We start from the raw sequence: 6,000 nt of genomic DNA on the forward strand, positions 1-6,000 counted from the left end.
CTCCTTAAGAGAAGATGGATGACAGGATAAGAGTTGAAGATGCTAAGATTGAATCAGTATCTATTTTGTATTGATAACCGTTTTTAGGCTGCTTAAAAACATTAAAATGATTTACAATAGTTCTAAATCTTGAGAAGATTTCACAAAAATAAAATGGGGTTTCAGAATCTAAATCTACCTAATTTCCTAGAAAGTTTCCTTTCGTTTAAGGCTTCCATCTTTAAAAGCAAATATCAGAACTATTTCTTTTGAGAAACTTTTTCAATATAGCAAAGACCAATGGAAAGCTTCTTACAACTTTATTCTCCGAAATCCTAAAAAGTATAAGCTATGTACAAAAATTTTGCTGAAAATTGAATATTTACAAAGGGAGAAGGGGTTACCTCCTCAATTGAAGAATTTTTTCAAGATAAGGCCGTTAACAGGAAGAGCATCTTTCTTTCCTGATAGATCTTGCAATATGAAAGTAGAAGGGCCTATCTTCTCATTGATTTGAAATGGTCCGAGCCACATTTTCTGGAACTTAGTGTGTTTTCCTTTATCCTCATGGGCTTTGTCCCATTTCAAAACTAAATCACCAACTTGTAATTGCTTTGAACTGGTTGAAGTTGTATCAAACGATGACTCGATAATTTGCTGATGTTTTGTTGTATAATCCTGGCTTTTTCCCTTTCTTCTTCTAGTTTTAAAATTTGATCATGTCTTAGTTGAATAGAAGATGATGGACTTTCTTCAATAAACTACACTAAAGCTAGAGATGGAAGTACTAAATTTGCTGGTATGACAGCTTCCTTTCCATACACTAGATTAAATGGAGAAGTGCCTATGGAGGCCTTTTGTGTTATTCTGTCAGCCCATAGTGCAAATATCAAAGATTTGTGCTAGTTTTTATGATTATGCTCAATAGTTCTCTTAATAATCTTAATAAGGTTTTTATTGGTGGATTCTGCCAAACCATTACCCTGGGGGTAGTAATTGGCAGAATACTTCAATTTAAATCCCCTTTTGATTGCAAACTCAAATATAGAATTTCCAGAGAAATAAGATGCATTATAAAAAACAAGAGCGTTTGGGACACCAAACCTGGTAATAATGAATTGATCTATGAATTCCATGATTGCCTCAGAGTTCGTTGTCTTCAAAGGAATTGCTTCAACCCACTTAGTAAAGTAATCAGTGGCAGTAAGGATATACTTATGCTGTTTGGAAGAATGTGGAGTGATTTCCCCAATGATGTCCAATCCCCATTGCTCAAAAGGTTGTTCAATGTTCACTGGTTGCAAAGGGAAAGCTGGCTTTCTTTGTCTTCCACTAGATGTTTGACAACTTTGGCATTTCCTTACATATTCATGAGTATCTCTGAACAGGGTGGGCCAATAATATCCAGCGTGAATGATTTTGTGAGCTGTTGTATCAGCTCCAAAATGTCCTCCTGCTGGTCCATCATGTAGTTCCTACAAAACTTTTTGTGCTTCAGGTTTTTCTAAGCATCTTAATAAAATTGAGTCATAATTTCGCCTAAACAATACATCATCTACAATTATGAAGTTTTTTGCTTTTAATCTAATGGCACGTTTGTTTTTATAGGAAAGATTAGAAGGAGCGTATCCATTTTTTAAATAGAAAATCAAGTCCGCATATTGTGATTTAGAATCTGTGATACTTATCTGATTGATTTCTTCAGTATCTTCTGTACCTTCAGGTTCTTGAAAGTTGGATGCTCCTGCTAACAACCTGTAAAAACCTTGGCCTTTGACAATCTTTGCTGGTTTTATTTCTAAGTCATATTCTTGTAATGCTGTGACCCAATTTGCTCTCTTTTCTCCTAATTCCCTTTGAACTAGTAATTGTCTTACTGCTGAAAAAGGAACTATAACTTTAGTGTGAGCTTTCAAGAGGAAGGGTCTGTAGTGTTTGATGGCTTTGTATACCGCAAAGGCTTGTTTTTCAACTTCCGAATAATTTAGTTCAGCACCTTGAAGATTTGAGCTGTAAAATGAGATTGGTGCTTCCAAGTTTTGATCATTAATTTGAGTCAATACTGCCACATAAGACGAAGTAGACACGAGGGTATATAATATGAAATGATTTGAAAAATTGGGAGTGATTAAAGCAGGGGCATTTATGATTGATTGTTTGATAGAATCAAATGCCTCTTTTTCTGAATATCCCCATTTGAACACCGAATTTTTCTTAATCATCTTTTGCAATGGTAAAATAATCTGGGAAAAATCTGGAACAAATCTTTTGACAAAGTTAATTTGACCCAAAAATGACTGCATGGATTTTTTATTATGAGGGAATGGAATTTTAGAAATCTCTTTAATTCTATCTGGATCAATATAGATACCATTTTTTGAAACAATGAAGCCTAAAAGCTTTCCTTGATCAAGAGCAAAAAATGACTTCTTTGGGTTAAGAGAGATACCATACCTTCTGCAGCGTTCAAAGATTTGTTTTAAATCACGTAAATGATTAGACATTTTCTTGGAAAATATAGTAATATCATCTAAATAGACAACTACTAATTTATTGAGCAATCCTTTGAATGCTATATCCATTTCTCCCTGGAATGTAGCTCCTGCATTGATAAGTCCAAAAGGCATTTTTTGGTAAGCATAAGTTCCCCACTTAGTTCTGAAGGTAGTTTTAAGCCTGTCATTAGGATGAATAAAAATTTGGTTATATCCTGAAAAACTGTCTAAAAAAGACATTAACTCAGAACCAGCTACTGAATGGAGTATCTGCTCCATGGTAGGTAAAGGGAAGTTATCTTTTTGGCTTGCCTTATTAAGATTTCTGAAATCGATGCAAATTCTGATATTACCATTCTTCTTTCTAATAGGCACCATATTGGACACCCAGTTTGAATGTCTGACAGGAAAAATTATCTTAGCCTTCAAGAGTTTATTTAGTTCAGCCTTTATTTGACTCTCTAGATTAGGATGAATTTTCCTTAACTTCTGTTGCACTGGCTTTTGTTCGGAGAGCATTGGAATAGTATGCTGAATGATCGATGTATCGTATGTTTTTAAATCATCATATTTCCAAGCGAAGACATATTTGTTTTTTCGCAACAATCTAATGAATGCTGATCTTTCTTCTAAAGAAAGTCCTAATCCAAAATTGATGTTTTGAGGGTTTTTCTCAGTACCTAGGTTTATCAATTCAAATCTTAAAGTGGAACTCTGGAGTTTTGAATTAGTCATCTATTTAAACCTGTCTTTAATATCATAAAGATCCTCAAGTTTGACCATTGGTTTAGGTATTGAGTTTTTTTCTTGCTTTTCTTTCATTTGAAAGTCATGATCACTTTCATCGATGATTTGATCATCATAGGACTTATCGGAAGTCAAGAAATTTAAAATGTCTTCATCGTGATTGAACACTCGCCAATTGGTGACATTGTCAGGAATTGATGGTATAAAAATTAATTCTACTGAAAATCTGTCTGGGCTATAATCTTCAGATGTAGGAGTTGGGAGGCCACGTTAGCTAGCAAGTCGGCTGCTGCGTTTTGAGACCTAGGGATGGGAGAAATGTTGAATGCTAAAAATTGAGATATGAGTTCCTATACCAAAGACTGATAGTGTTTGAGATGACCAGAAAGGAAATGAATTGAGTTTCTAACTTGTTTGATAATAATTTCTGAATCACAAACACCTTCAGATATTGAACTTTGAGACCAATTTCTTTGTAAAGTCATTGAACTAAGGCCTCATATTCAACTGTATTGTTTGTGCATTCAAATTCCAATCTACATGATAACATAGTTTTTTCTCCCTCAGGACTAACTAAAATACATCCTGCTCCTGCACCTTCACTAGAATTAGACCCATCAAAGTATAATGACCAAAATAAAGAATTATCAACAATTTTATTTACAGTTTCCTCAGCAATATTAACACATCTTGACCTATCTGTTTGTGAGAAGTTTTCGATTTGAGATGTGAAATTATTAACTAGGAAAGGAGATGGTTGGGTAGTGAAATTGCCAAAGAATGATTCAGATGAATAATTCCCCAAAATATTGTTATTGAATGCTATTGGTTGATTTTCCTGTTCGAATTCGGTAACAGTATGGGTCATGTGTTTCTCCCGATCGATTTTGATATGATTTTGCTTTCTTTTATAAGGTAACCACATATGGGACCAATCGGTGGAAATATAACCATGGAGTTTTTCAGACCAATCTCTACTTAAAATCAACCCATAGAATTCAGGTATATCAGCAATTAAAATATCAATTCTTTGAACCACTCTTGGATCAGCTGATAACCTGATAGTCACTGAGTTGATTTCCCCTAAAACCTGGACCTTAGTTCTATCTAGCTGTACAATATGAATTGCAGACTTTTGGGGTTCAATGTTTAGTTTGGAACAAACTGAAGCTGGCATTATATTAGAGGAAGCCCCTGAGTCAATCAAACAGTTGTGTAGATTTCTATTATAGATCTCATAGGTCAAGAGGAAAGGAGGAGTATGAGAATTTGATCTATCCCCAATTAAAACTGCATCAGTAGCTTCTACCCTACCAGGAGGTGGTTGACCTGAATCATTAGCAGCTTTGGACAACACAGCATTAGGAAGAGGTGAAGAAGGTACGACATTTAGCTCCTTAAGAAGTAATTTCTGTTGATGCTTGAGTTTGCTAAGTTCAAACATAGTAATATTTGCCTTAGTCTTCTTCATGTCTTCGATAATATTGTAGTCCATAGAATCTGTAACTACTAATGTCTTAGATGTTGAAGGTGAATTTGAAGATGATGGCTGATTTTGGGATGGTATTGGTGCAGATTTCTTTGTGGAAACCTTTTCTTTAGTAGTAGTGGTACCTGCATTCCTTTTCTTCGAAGTTGCCTGAACAAGTTCAGGAGTACCTTTGCTTCTGGTAGTCACAGGAAAAGCTTCTTGTTCATTTTCTATATAGGAGTTGGGTAAAATAAAATCCCACATCCCATGGCATTCAACAGTCTCTTCTTCTTCTGGTTCCTCGGATGGCAAGACTGCTTCATCTTCTTCTTCCTCTTCGGGATCTGAGTCTGCGTTAGAGATGGCATTTGGCGGTTTTGATTCAGGTTTCTTAAAATTTCTAAATGGCCTTTTTGTTGAAGTTTCAGCTACTTGTTTTTTGATTTCAACCATTTCATTTGATATATTCTTGAGGACTTTTTGTAAACCTTCCATATCATATGGATCTTTAGGGGTTTTCTTCTTTGAATCATCTTTAAAAGAAACTTTTTTGGATTTCCTATCTTCAAGAGCAACTTTCTTTTCTAAAGCAATAATGCGTTTCTCTACAGCAAGCGCCTCTTTCATGTTCTCAGCTAAAGTTGGTTTAGCAGCTATGTCTACAAAAATAGCTATATTTGAAGGTAGGGCTGTTATATACCATTCACTTATGATTTTCTCACTTGGTTTAGAGACGGTTGGAATCTTATTCAAGGGTTTATTGAATCGTGAGTTGAATTCCTTAATAGGCTCTTTAGATTCTATCCTAAGATTTAAGAGATCATTAATTAACGTTGCTAAAGATCTATCATCACCATACTTAGTTAGAAACTGTTCTTGGAAAATGTTCCAACTCGTAATGGATCCAGAGGGCAGAGAAAAATACCAAGACCCAGCTGATCCTTGTAAGGTATAAGGGAAAATCCTAACGACAACATCTTCCTCTGTCACTCCTTTCAAATTAACGGATAACATAAAATTGTTAATATGATCCTCAGCTGGTGTCCCTGTATCTGGATTAAATTTCGGCAACCATTTTTTAGGAGAATCTGGCAATTGGTGTAGTGGTGCAGGCATATTGACCACACCAAGACTACTCCACAGATTTTGAGCCATTGAAAAGTAATAACAGATGATATTGCAGGTGAAGTTCCAGCTGTTTGGGAAGGAGTTGATATTGAGGTTTGAGGTTGAGATGTTGAAGTTCCTGATCCCTGTTGAACAACAATATGTAATGATGGGGTGGATGGCTGACTTTGCACTGGAGAA

The sequence above is a fragment of the Pinus tabuliformis genome, chromosome 8 (genome assembly GCF_031772625.1).
Source record: "Pinus tabuliformis cultivar Carrire ecotype Pingquan chromosome 8, CPIR1, whole genome shotgun sequence".
In the NCBI taxonomy this organism is placed as follows: Eukaryota; Viridiplantae; Streptophyta; class Pinopsida; order Pinales; family Pinaceae; genus Pinus; species Pinus tabuliformis.